The 14,262-nt window shown below is 42.5% G+C and overlaps 1 protein-coding gene across 2 annotated transcripts in view; it reads right to left on the reverse strand.

The window, feature by feature from the left end:
• STON1 (stonin 1) overlaps positions 1 to 14,262 on the reverse strand; it is a 58,121-nt gene that overhangs the window by 21,528 nt on the left and 22,331 nt on the right. The window contains exon 1 of one of the 2 annotated variants that reach the window (XM_081254546.1): positions 9,131 to 10,896. The exons of the other annotated variant lie outside the window; for it this stretch is intronic. The gene's annotated coding sequence lies outside the window, so the exon portion shown is untranslated. Of the gene's footprint in view, positions 1 to 9,130; positions 10,897 to 14,262 lie in introns of those variants that run through there. 2 annotated transcript variants of the gene reach the window in all.

The raw sequence follows: 14,262 nt of genomic DNA on the forward strand, positions 1-14,262 counted from the left end.
AAGAAAAATCTGTTAAAAATACAAACACATGGGGCTTCCCTGGTGGCACAGTGGTTGAGAGTCCACCTGCCAATGCAGGGGACACGGGTTCGTGCCCCAGTCCGGGAAGATCCCAAGTGCCGCGGAGCGGCTGGGCCCGTGAGCCATGGCCGCTGAGCCTGTGTGTCCAGAGCCTGTGCTCCACAACAGGAGAGGCCCCAACAGTAAGAGGCCCGCATACCACAAAAAAACCCCACAAAAACACATAGAGGCTAAACAATACACTACTAAATAACCAAGAGATCACTGAAGAAATCAAAGAGGAAATCAAAAAATACCTAGACACAAATGGCAATGAAAACAAGACAACCCAAAACCTATGGGATGAGGAAAAAGTAGTTCTAAGAGGGAAGTTTAGAGCAATACAATCCTACCTCAAGAAACAAAAAACATCTCAAATAAACAACCTAACCTTACACCTAAAGCAATTAGAGAAAGAAGAACAAAACAATCCAAAAGTTAGCAGAAGGAAAGAAATCATAAAGATAAGATCAGAAATAAAGGAAAAAGAATTGAAGGAAACAATAGCAAAGATCAATAAAACTAAAAGCTGGTTCTTTGAGAAGATAAAATCGATAAACCTTTAGCCAGACTCATCAAGAAAGAAAGGGAGAAGACCCAAATCAATAGAATTAGAAATGAAAACAGGAGAAGTAACAACTTACACTGCAGAAATATAAAGGATCGTGAGAGATTACTACAAGCAACTATATGTCAATAAAATGGATAACCTGGAAGAAATGGGCAAATTCTTAGAAAAGCACAATCTTCCAAGACTGAACAAGAAAGAAATAGAAAATATAAACAGACCAATCACAAGAACTGAAATTGAGACTGTGATTAAAAATCTGCCAACAAACAAAAGCCCAGGACCAAATGGCTTCACAGGCGAATTCTACCAAACATTTAGAGAAGAGCTAACACCTATCCTTCTCAAAGTCTTCCAAAATATAGCAGAGGGAGGAACACTCCCAAAGCCATTCTACAAGGCCACCATCACCCTGATACCAAAACCAGACAAAGATGTCACAAACAAAGAAAACTACAGGCCAATATCACTGATGAACATAGATGCAAACATCCTCAACAAAATACTAGCAAACAGTATCCAACAGCACATTAAAAGGATCATACACCATGATGAAGTGGGGTTTATCCCAGGAATGCAAGGATTCTTCAATATACACAAATCAATCAATGTGATACACCATATTAACAAACTGAAGGAGAAAAACCATATGATCATCTCAATAGATGCAGAAAAAGCTTTTGACGAAGTTCAACACCCATTTATGATAAAAACCCTCCAGAAAGTAGGCCTAAAGGGAACTTACCTCAACATAATAAAGGCCATATATGACAAACCCACAGCCAACATCATTCTCAATGGTGAAAAACAGAAACCATTTGGAAGTTTTAGCCACAGCAATCAGAGAAGAAAAAGAAATAAAAAGAATCCAAATCGGAAAAGAAGTAAAGCTGTCACTGTTTGCAGATGACATGATACTATACATTGAGAATCCTAAAGATGCTACCAGAAAACTACTAGTGCTAATCAATGAATTTGGTAAAGTAGTAGGATACAAAATTAATGCACAGAAATCTCTTGCATTTCTATACACTAGTGATGAAAAATCTGAAAGAGAAATTAAGGAAACACTCTCATTTACCATTGCAACAAAAAGAATAAAATACCTAGGAATAAACCTACCTACAAAAGACCTGTATGCAGAAAACTATAAGACACTGTTGAAAGAAATTAAAGATGATACCAACAGATGGAGAGACAGCAACAATCCATGTTCTTGGATTGGAAGAATCAATATTGTGAAAATGACTACACTACCCAAAGCAATCTACAGATTCAATGCAATCCCTATCAAATTACCAATTGCATTTTTTAAAGAACTAGAACAAAAAATTGCCCAATTTGTATGGAAACACAAAAGACCTCAAATAGCCAAAGCAATCTTGAGGGAAAAAAATGGAGCTGGAAGAATCAGACTGCCTTACTTCACACTATACTACAAAGCTACAGTAATCAAGACAATATGGTACTGGCACAAAAACAGAAATATAGATCAATGGAACAGGATAGAAAGCCCAGAGATGAATCCACACACCTATGGTCAACTAATCTATCACAAAGGAGGCAAGGATATACAATGAAGAAAAGACAGTCTCTTCAATAAGTGGTGCTGAGAAAACTGGACAGCTACATGAGAAAAAATGAAATTAGAACACTCCCGAACACCATATATAAAAATAAACTCAGGGCTTCCCTGGTGGCGCAGTGGTTGAGAGTCTGCCTGCTGAGGCAGGGGACACGGGTTCATGCCCCAGTCTGGGAGGATCCCATATGCCGTGGAACGGCTGGGCCCGTGAGCCATGGCCACTGAGCCTGTGCGTCCGGAGCCTGTGCTCTGCAACAGGAGAGGCCACAACAGTGAGAAGCCCGCGTACCACAAAAAAATTTTAAAAAAAACAAAAAAAACTCAAAATGGATTAGAGACCTAAATGTAAGACCGGACACTATAAAACTCTTAGAGGGAAACATAGGAAGAACACTCTTTGACATAAATCACAGCAAGATCTTTTTTGACCCACCTCCTAGAGTAATGGGAAAAAAAAAAGGGGACCTAATGAAACTTCAAAGCTTTTGCACAGCAAAGGAAACTATAAACAAGACAAAAAGACAACCCTCAGAATGGGAGAAAATATTTGCAAACGAATCAATGGACAAAGGATTACTCTACAAAATATATAAAGAGCTCATGCAACTCAATATTACAAAAACAACGCAATCAAAAAATGGGCAGAAGACCTAAATAGACATTTCTCCAATGAAGACATACAGACAGCTAAGAAGCCCATGAAAAGCTGCTCAACATCACTAATCATTAGAGAAATGCAAATCAAAACTACAATGAGGTGTCACCTCACACTGGTTAGAATGGGCATCATCAGAAAATCTACAAAAAACAAATGCTGGAGAGGGTGTGGAGAAAAGGGAACCCTCTTGCACTGCTGGTGGTTATGTAAATTGATACAGCCACTATGGAGAACAGTACGGAGGTTCCTTAAAAATCTAAAATACAATTACCATATGACCCAGCAACCCCACTACTGGGCATATACCCAGAGAAAACCAAAAATACAATTACCATATGACCCAGCAACCCCACTACTGGGCATATACCCAGAGAAAACCATAATTCAAAAAAGACACTTGCACCCCAATGTTCATTGCAGCACTGTTTACAATAGCCAGGTCATGGAAGCAACCTAAATGCCCATCGACAGATGAATGGATAAAGAAGATGTGGTACATATATACAATGGAATATTACTCAGACATAAAACAGAACGAAATTGGGTCATTTGTAGAGACGTGGATGGACCTAGAGACTGTCATACAGAGTGAAATAAGTCAGAAAGAGAAAAACAAATATCGTATATTAACGCATATATGTGGAATCTAGAAAAATGGTACAGATGAACCGGTTTGCAAGGCAGAAATAGACAGACAGATGTAGAGAACAAATGTAGGGACACAAAGGAGGGAAGGAGCAGTGGGATGAATTGGGAGACTGGGATTGATATATATACACTAATATGTATAAAATAGATAACTAATGAAAGCCTGCTGTATAGCACAGGGAACTCCACTTCGCTGTACAGCACAGGGAACTCCACTTCGCTGTACAGTAGAAACTAACACAACATTGTAAAACAACTATACCCCAATTTTTAAATTTTTTTTTAATTGCAGTGCTTTTGAATCAATTCAAAAAGTCTTTATTTGAATGACTTTTATGTAGTTAGACCTTGTTAGTGCTATAGAAAATACAGGAGGAGAAGATAAAAACCCAATTTATAATGAACTTATAACCCATTGACAGCCCCAAAGGTTTACAGTTTAGAAGCATTTTCAAATTCATGATCTCACTTATCAAAACAACCCTGGGAGGTATATATCATTATTCCCATTTCATGGCTGAGATGACTTGGATTTAGAGTCATTACCTAAAGTCACCCAACTGGTAAGAGGCAGAACTAGGATTTTTTTTTTATAATAGGTTTATTGATATACAATTCACATATATAGGGACTTCCCTGGTGGTCCAATGGGTAAGACTCCACGCTCCCAATGCAGGGGGCTCGGGTTCAATCCCTGGTCGGGGAACTAGATCCTGCATGCATGCCGCAACTAAGAGTTCACATGCCGCAACTAAAGATCCTGCATGCCACAATGAAGATCCCCAGTGCTGCAACTAAGACCCAGTGCAGCCTAAATAAATAAATAAATAAATTGAAAAATTCACATATATAAAATGACAATTCACCAATGTTTCATTCAGTGATATTCAGAGTTGTGCAACCATCACTACTATCTAATTCCAGAACATTTTTATCAATTTAAAAATAAACTTTGTACCTATTAGCAGTCACTTCCGATTTTCCTCCTCCCCCAGGCCCTGACAATCTCCTTTCTTTTCCTATGAATTTGCTTAGTCTGGACATTTCATTTAAATAGAATCTAAAACATATGGCCTTTTGTGCCTGGCTTCCTTCACTTAGCATGATGTCTTCAATGTTCATCCATGTTGTGGCATGTATCAGAACTGCATTCCTCTTTGTGGCTGAGTAATATTTCATCGTGAGAATATCTCACATTTTGTTTACCCACTCATCGGTTGAGGGACATTTGGTTTGCTTCTATTTTTTGGCCATTATGAATAATACTGCTATGCGCATTTGTGCAGAAGTCTCAGTGTGATCATTTCTCTTGGGTATATACCTAGGCTAGGAAAGAACCAGATTTTGAACACTGGTCACTTCATCCTGATCTAGTACAACGTATATTATTGGAAGTATTCTAATGATATCAGAGGCAATGAGCTGTACAGGCCCCAGCACTGACCTAGGGGCTGGGTACCCGAATGCTGGTCACTGTTCTGCCACTTACAAGCTGTGTGCTAAGCCCCTCCAGACATTCACTGATTAGAGTAGAATAATCTCTGAGGTCATTTCCAACTCTAAAATAATTCTATTGTGGTTGACATCCAACTGACTTTTTTTTCCAAAGCGGAAATTGTGTTACCACTGGGATTTTTAACCTAACTGACAGAAAGTAAAACTCCATAAGATCTACTGATGTGAAAATTCAAAATCTGTTGGAATAAAGCCCATGAGAAAGGCATGTTTTCCTCCCTCTGACCCGCTTGCTCACCTCCCCTTGTGGATAATGAAGGCTCAACCAGTGCTGTCATTCAAGCTTGGAAAAGAGCCAACACAAAGAAAGAGAGGGCCTGGGGCTCCACTGGGGACTGGGCACGCTCAGTGTTGTCATTTGCTAAATCCACACATTCCTGAGGGCACAAAAACACACAGTGGAGCAGCAGCCCAGGCCAGCTGGCTCTCTCTGGAGGGCATTTCACTGTCACTGCCCTTGGTTTAGAGTTGCCATAAAGCACTTTCCCTTCGAAGCAGGAAGAGCAGTGTTTCCATGGGACACAGCCAGGAGGCTCAGAGGCAGGAAATCAGCAACAATATTTCTTGATCCATCCCATCCCACCATCTTCAGAAGGAATTCAGCCAAAATAATTCTTCGTATAGGGTGAGAGATTGTGTAAATATTTGCTTTAGTTGGGTTTATAAAAAGGAAAGAAAAAGAGAAGACCAAGAGAAGAAATAATTCAGCTTCAGACTGAATTCTGTTCTGATCTACACCAAACATTTCACTTCATCCATTTTCCATTGGGAGCTTCAAAATTTGGAAGTGATACTGGTTTCTTCAGAGTTTTTGCTTATTATGAGAAAAAAAGTGACTTCCATAAGCCAAATAAAGAAATCAATCTCACTACTTTTTAAGTGACCCTTGAACCTTTTAAAAGCACACCTTGCAAAAAAATCTACCTTGAAGGCAAAATCTATGCAAAGCGCACCCTTTGCCCTGTGTAAGACTCTTCCACAGGGAGGCACTCAGCAAATATAACATAAGTTTAATCCAACCAAACAGAATTGTGCCCAATAGGAACCCAAACCTTTGTCCTTGTTGAAAAGGCAGCACTTAGATGTTGCTCTGAGGTGAGCGGCTAAGACTCCAGCGTTCTGTGGTCAGGGACAGGTTTGCTTCCCACTGTGTTCCTCTTTCTCCTCTTCTGTACCCCTCTTGTGCCCTTATCAATCCTTTATACATGTATTTCCATTTCTCTCTTACCTCTTTTGCCCCTTCCCTCTCTATATGACCTCATCTTTCTATTTTAGTCTCAAAGCACCCCCAACCCCAAGCAGTTCTCCCGAAGTCAACAACTAGAATCAATTCCAACCAGCACTTTCCTTCCCTCCTGACCCATCCCCACCCCAAGCAGGGAAAGGGGGGGCCACATCCTCTCCAGAGCATTGGTCTGTCCAAGGCCCACTGGGTCTCAGGGAGGGATGAGAAAGCTCAGAGTCAAGGGATCTAGAATGTGTCTTCTTTTAATCATCTGCAACGTCACGCCATCTACTTCAGGACATTGGAATCCAAAAGTATTCAAGAAATAACACCTATTTAACCTCAGTAATTTTTTTTCTACATTGCAAATGGAATAGGATTTCAATCTATGCCTCCCAGAGGGCCCTGAATTCTACCATTCCAGAGCCCTTTCAAGGCAACATGTCATTTAAACTTTACAACAATCCAGAGGTGACGAGAGCATTGGAATGCCATCTCCAAAGTCAGGATCCGGTTAGTGGAGAGCTGGGAACCCAGGACTCCTGGGACCATGTCCCCATCTGCCTTCCTCTGAAGCAAAGATTCCCCTGGTTCTACTCCCTGGCTTTCTCCTCAGCTGTGGATTCTATCTTATCTTACATACCCTAATCCTTTCAGAGGTCTGTTTTCAGTCAATCTGGATTATCCTGAAACTCCTAGAAGACAATTCCAGACAAACTTCACAGACAGGGCAAGACACCAAGACTCCAAATGAGGCACAGAGAGAAAAGTAAAATGTATTATGGTGGAAATTTCTAGAAGTCAATCTCTGAGGTTTGAAGGTTTCTAGGGGAGCATGTTTGCTTTCCCTTAAGACTGTTAGACATTCTTTTCAGCTGCCTATTTTCAAAGAGGCATCAGGGTCCAGTAAACTTAAGAACAAATTAAAAGTCAGTGCACATGCTTACACTAGGAATAACAAGGTTGTAGGCAGACAGTGGTTTTTCAACCTTTTACCTCAACACCTGTGACAGTGGCATTCAGAAGCATTTAACAACCTCTCAAAATATTTAGGGAAGCCCTAAAATAATTAATTACCACCACCATTCTAAGTGTTGGGTCAGCAAAGGAGGGCCCCAGGTCACGACAAACGTGAGAAAGGTTGTACTAACACACAATTCCTGCACCTGACCCCCTTCTTCCACGGAAGAAATCATACCAGGAGAAAGACAAATATTATATGATACCACATATCTAAGAAAGTAGTACAAATGAACTTATTTGCAAAACAGAAACAGACTCACAGACATAGAAAACAAACTTATGGTTACCAAAGGGGAGGGGTGGGGGAAGGATAAATTGGGAGTATGGGATTAACAGATGGACACTAACACATATAAAATAGATAAACAACACGGATTTGCTGAACAGCACAGGGAACTATATTCAATATTTTGTAATAAACCATAATGGGAAAGAATCGACAAAATATATATAGATATATACATTTATATGTATAAACGAATTACTTTGCTATACACCTGAAACTACCACAATATTGTAAATCAATTACACTTCAATTAAAAAAATAAAAATAAATCATACTGGAATTCTTATAAAAGTATTATGGAGATGGTCATAAATTTATTCAAATTATTTTAAAAAGTAAACCTTTCACCAATAGAAAGACCTTAAATATTATTAATAATATTGCAAATTATTTACAATAAGCCTTATGAATAAGGAGCACTGGTATGGAAATATGACCTCATCAAAAAGAATTTTTGGATACAAGTTTTCAAGTTATTGTAGGAAATATTCATATATTCTTTGAGAGTCAGAAGGAGGGGTCATGTCTCATCCATTAGGGCATTTTCCACATTGCCTGCAAATGTCTGACATAAATATGCACCTCAATAAATTTTTGATTGAATAATTTTAAACGGTCTTTTCAGTTTTCCATAAAGTAAATCTCTATACTGCCCTCCCCAGTTCAAAGAATCACTGAATTTAGAGTTTGTTGTTGTGTTAACCTAACACAACAACAAACATTTATCAAGTACTAGGTGCTCACAGTCTGCTGAGGACTGTATGTGCATAATCGCATTTAATCCTTACAACCCTATGTGGGGTTGATATAGTAATATGATATAATATAAAATTAGATATTATTATCATTTTTTTAGAAAAGGAAAATAAGGCTCAGAGAGGTTTATCTACTTGCCTAAAGTCACCCAGCCAGTAAGAGGCAGACCTGGACTATGACCTGGTCCGTCTGATCCCAAAGTCCATGACTGACAGCATCCACCACCCCAGAGGTACCGACAGATCCTAGGACCTGCCGGTGTCACCATGCCACCTTTCACTAAGGGGAAAGCTCCAGGGCAGGAGCCACCACTTCCCGGAGCCAGGAACTCTCTAAACTGAAGGATGCTGTTCTCACCTGAGAAGAGCCTGTTTCTCCACAAAGCCCAGACCAAGTGTGTGCCTTGGGACATCAGGCTGTGGGTAAGACAAACTCTGAGACAGTTGTTCTCAAGAACAACAACTCAGGAGCAATTTGGGTCAATTCTGAGAGCAGGTTTCACATCTCAGCCTGCCCTACCTCCCATCCCTTTTCGACTGCATCAACTGGCCATCCCACCCTTAGTGATGAACAATTATTCAGGCTTGCTGCCCAACACATACATTTAGGTCCACCCTCTCTTCTGATGACCATCTTTGTACACTGTCTAAGTCCCCAAACTCTGCATAACTCCCTGCATCCGTCCTTCCTCCCATACCATCCCCCTCCCGCCTCTATTCTCCAGGGTCTACTTCTGCTGTTCTTGGCAGTTTTCCTTTGCTTCTCTGGAGAAACCATGCAAATAAAGTGTAGGTATGAAGTTCTACCTTTCCCCGTAGATCGTCCAACAAAATCAGATTAGAGGCATTTGGTTGTTAAATCAGCATTCCAGGTGGTCTGCAGCTGTAGACTCTTTCCCCACTTCAGTGAGTCACCTGTGGAGGCCCCCACCCTCTAGGATGATCTCTAGGCTCTTGCTTCTCTGTCTCTGCCAGGTGCTGGGGGAGGACTGACGCTGAAGAGGTATCCAGCAGAGCTCAGGGAAGCGCCACCGACACCTAGCAGCAGCTTCTAGCTCTCAGCCCCGCCCAAACTGTCACTGTCGGGCTGACTCCTACTCAAGCTCCATGAACACATCTGGACCCTGAGCAACGCCCTCGCCTCTAAAGAGGGCTGAATTTAGTCCTTTATGCCTGTGACTTTATTGCTCTACAGCAACGCTGCATAATCTAGAGAAAGAATGTCTTCATGTCAGTTTCTGTGTGGTTTCATTGACTGCCCCCCAAAGAAGGAATTCTCTGACTCTCCCCAATGCCTGACTCCTCAACTGCAATAGTGGAACCAGGCTGCAGCTGCATTTGAAAAAAACAACCCCCCTCTCATTTTGTGTGGTTGGGAGTCTGTAATACCCTCTTTGCATTCCGGGATATATTGAGATATCCCAGAAACAAAGCCAAAGTCAGGGATAGCCCAGTGTGCAAAATGCATCCATGAAGAATTTTCTTAAAGGTTTGCTATGAAAGTGTTTAAAATATTCCTCTAGAATTTTTCCCTCTAAAGGGGAAACTGAAAGTTTGAAACAGATAACACAAAACCCTAAGTGGAGGGAAAACCCTTGCAGAGCACACTCTCAACCTAAGTCGTAGGAGAGGTGTCCACTGCGTGTACTGTATGTATTATTAAAACATACGTTCTGCAGCCCATAATATTTCATCACAAACACATGTGGCATTTAGTTCAGCTCTGTGACAGGAAATACCATTTGTAAAATATTAAACCACAGCAAAACCTATCCGTGCCTTCCAATATTATCCTTGCTGGTTCCCTTCCTACATGTGGCTGGTGGCTGTAAACTTAAAACCTGAAAACCTGGGACCCACAACCCAAGACTCAGCATCACTCCATACGAATGGTCTCAAGAGATTTAATTTCCCAGCGCACATGTGGCAGAGCCTGGAGACATTTTTGGTCATTACAACGAGCGGTGGGCAGGTGCTACTGTCGTCTAGTGAGTAGATGCTGCTGAATGGATCCTATATTGCACAGGATGGCCCCACAGCAAAGAATTATCCAGCCCAACGTATCCATAGTGCCAAGGCTGAGAAATCCTGCCCTATATTGACGTCAGTGAGCTGAGTGTGGTGAGCGGGTGTCCACCCCTCTGCATGTGTCTACTTTGTGGACAGTGAATAGGAAGCTTCAATTTGGCGATTTGCCCTTAGTTGCACAACCAGAAAATGGTCAGAATTGAACCCTGTGTCGGTCTGTAAATCTCCTGCTCTTTCCACTACATCACACGGTCTACCAGAGCAGGAATCAGAATAGGAGAGAGAGATTCACAATAGCCAAGACATGGAAGCAACCTAAGTGTCCATCAACAGATGAATGGATAAAGAAGATGTGGTATACATACACAATGGAATACTACTCAGCCATAAAAAAGAATGAAATAATGCCATTTGCAGCAACATGGATGGACCTAGAGACTATCATACTAAGTGAAGTAAGTCAGACAAATATCCAATGTTATCACTTTATATGTGGAATCTAAAAAAATGATACAAATGAACTTATTTACAAAACAGAAACAGATGTACAGACATAGAAAACAAACTTACATTTACCAAAGGGGAAAGGGGGGAGGGAAAGGGATAAATTCGGAGTATGGGATTAGCAGATACAAACTACTATTGTAAAATAGATAAACAACAAGGTTGTACTGTATAGCACAGGGAACTACATTCAATACCTTGTAATAAACTATAATGAAAAAGAAAAAATATAAACAGAAGTTATACATTTGTTTCATTTCAACAAATGAAACAATCCAAAAATGCATAAAGAAAAGTTAATCCTTTTCCGTTTATTTTCATCCCACTATGGTAATTCTTTTAAAAGCACAGTATGCGTTTTCCCACACTGTTTCTATGTTCATATAAATACAAATATATGTACACATATGGAAGTTTTGCTTTAGGATCATACTATACATGATGCCTCCTTTTTTTTTTTTTTGGCGGTACGCAGGCCTCTCACTGTTGTGGCCTCTCCCGTTGCGGAGCACAGGCTCCGGACGCGCAGGTTCAGCGGCCATGGCTCAAGGGCCCAGCCGCTCCGCGGCATGTGGGATCTTCCTGGACCAGGGCAGATGCTTGCTTTTTAAAATATCTGCTTAATAATTTATTATGGATATCCCTCCAGTTTGATAAATATAGATCTAACTCAAAAATAAATAAATAAAAAAGAATAGGAGAAAGGGCAATAAGGGAATATTTTAAAAGAAGACTTGACAGGACTCGGACACCAAATGGGATCTAGAAAACACGGGAAAGGGGAAGTCTGGCACTTAGAAAAGTAGAGACATAGGAGAGGCAGGAAGAGGAGCCGCGTTCACACACGTCAGTCAATTCTGAAGTACATCCAAGTGGAAACACCCAGCAAGGAGCTTGAAACACGGGCTGGTACCTAGAGAGAAAACAGGCGGCAGTACATGTAGAATTGGGGGTCTTTTTTGGGTAAGTGAGAGTTGAACGCAGGAGAGAAAGGGAGAGGCCACAGGGTGCCCAAAGCTGAGGACTGGGTGGCTTTACAGGAGGAGGAAAAGAAAAGGAGAAAGGAAGACACGCCCAAGAGGCCAAGGTAAAAGTAGGAGGTGCAGGGACCCAAAAGGCAGAAAGCGTGTCCTCATGGGACCCTGAAGAGCTGCAAGGGGCAGGAAAATAGAGACAGACAGACGACCTTCAGGTTTGGTGATTAGGTCAACGGTGACAGGGGTGGGAGTGAGGCCAGTCTGGAAGCAAAGGGAGCACGGGTCCTGGGGGTCCATGCGCAGAGTCTGGGCTATATCTTGGCCACCTCCCCTGCCCCGCCCCTCCAGTTCCTGGGTTTCTGCAGCTCTGGGGCTGTGTTGTTTCCTGGGTGGACTGATTTCTGGCAGCCTTATAACTGCCCGCCTCTTCACACCTTACCTACCTCCTGGTCACTGGAGCACAAAAGGGCCCCAGGGCCTCCCACTCTCTGAAAAATCCAGCCCACCCGGGGCCAGGAACAGCCGTGCAGGCAAGGGCCTGCGCAAATAAGGCCCGCTTTCAGGACTGCCTTCTGGTATTTATATCCCATGGGCTGCTCAGGAGCGAGGGCATTATCTCCATAGGGGCCCCCAGGGCAGGGCTAGGTGGGGGGCCCTGTGGTTACTAGAGGGCAGCTCCTGGATTTGGATTCTGAGTTCTCAAAGGAAACCATGAAAAAGACGTGGGATATAGTTAGCTGTAGCTGCAGGGGGGTTGGCTCAGATCACACACCTTAAATATGCAAATCTCCTCCTTCTTCTCTCCCCCCACCCCCCAGGCCCACGGGACCTCCTGAAGATAAGCAGAAAGTCCTGGTAGTTTAAAGAACTATAAAGAGAGTCTCTCTCTGGACTTCAGTATTTAGTGGGGGGAAAACCAAAGTCAACCACTTTGCTATGAAAATTGGTCAAGTAATTTTTCTTAATTACCATGTAATTGCTTTTAGTGTTTTGAGAGGAGGCAGTAGCTAAATGGCCCAGAAAGGCTATTTAACACTTTGAAACGTGATTCCTCCCCACACACTAATCACACCACGTTCAGATTGGAATAGCACGTATGAGAAGTTAAGGACCATCATATGCCAAAAGAGATGCAGGATCTCGACCCTTGGATGCTGGACTTTGGGGAATGTCTGCCAAATTTCTGGTACAAATTCTTGTCCCACACACCCTGCTCATTCATTCAGTGAATAAGTTACTCTGTCTTCTGAGTGCTGGGTCCTGGGTCGGGGGGAAAGAAGGGTTTAGACTGTGAATCCCAGTCCTGCCACTGACTACCGGTGTGACCTGGGGCACGTTACTTTAATTCCCTGAGCCTCAGTTTCCCCAGCCTTGAAACAGGGATGATAATAGTTAACTTCTAGGATTGGTTCGGGGCTGAACTATATCCCCCCCCAAAGTCATTCCTAACCCCCAGTACCTCCCAATGTGACTGTATTTGGAGACACGGTTTTTTGTTTTTGTTTTTTTTTTTGCGGTATGCGGGCCTCTCACTGTTGTGGCCTCTCCCGCTGCGGAGCACAGGCTCCGGACGCGCAGGCCCAGCGGCCATGGCCCACGGGCCCAGCCGCTCCGCGGCATATGGGATCCTCCCAGACCGGGGCACGAACCCGTATCCCCTGCATCGGCAGGCGGACTCTCAACCACTGCGCCACCAGGGAGGCCCTGAGACACGGTTTTTACAGAGGTAATTAAGTTAAAGTGAGGCCATTGGGGTAAGCCCTGAGGCAATCTGAATGGTGTCCTTACAGGAAGTGATCAGGACACACAGACATCAGGGATTCGAACACACAAAGAAAAAGCCATATGAGGACACAGAGAGAAGGCAGCTGTCCACAAGCCAAGGAGAAAGGCCTCAGAGGAAACCCAACCTGCCGACACCTTGATCTTGGACTTCCAGCCTCCAGAACTGTAAGAAATACACTTCTGTTGTTGAAGCCACCCAGTGTGTAGTGTAGTGTCCTGTTATGGCGGCCAGAACAAACTCAGTATGTGCATCTATAAAATGGTAGGTGTGTGGGGGAGATCATAAGTAGAGGCTGTTATTACTATGGATTCCTGCTCCTAATGTAACCTATGGGGCCTTCCTGCAACTGACCCCTCCTGCCATGTCCTCTGCCTGCCTCTTGTTTGTAGAAAAGCTGTAGTCTCCCAGGCCTCCTCAGGGTCACAGAAGCCTGGTTCAAGAATTAATGATTGAAAGGATGTGAACAGGTAGTGACAAAAGTAGCAGTTGGGCCAGAAGAACTGGTAACAATTTAAAACAGTAAGTCAGTCATACGGCAGTCACAGAATCTCTAGTTTCTCCCTGAAGTACCTAGAGAACTGTATCTAATGCACATTTCCTGAGTTGTTTTACAGTTGCTAAAACCCCCACCAAATGGAAGAAGT

This window comes from Mesoplodon bidens (assembly GCF_964165515.1).
Source record: "Mesoplodon bidens genome assembly, chromosome: 14".
Taxonomy (NCBI): Eukaryota; Metazoa; Chordata; class Mammalia; order Artiodactyla; family Ziphiidae; genus Mesoplodon; species Mesoplodon bidens.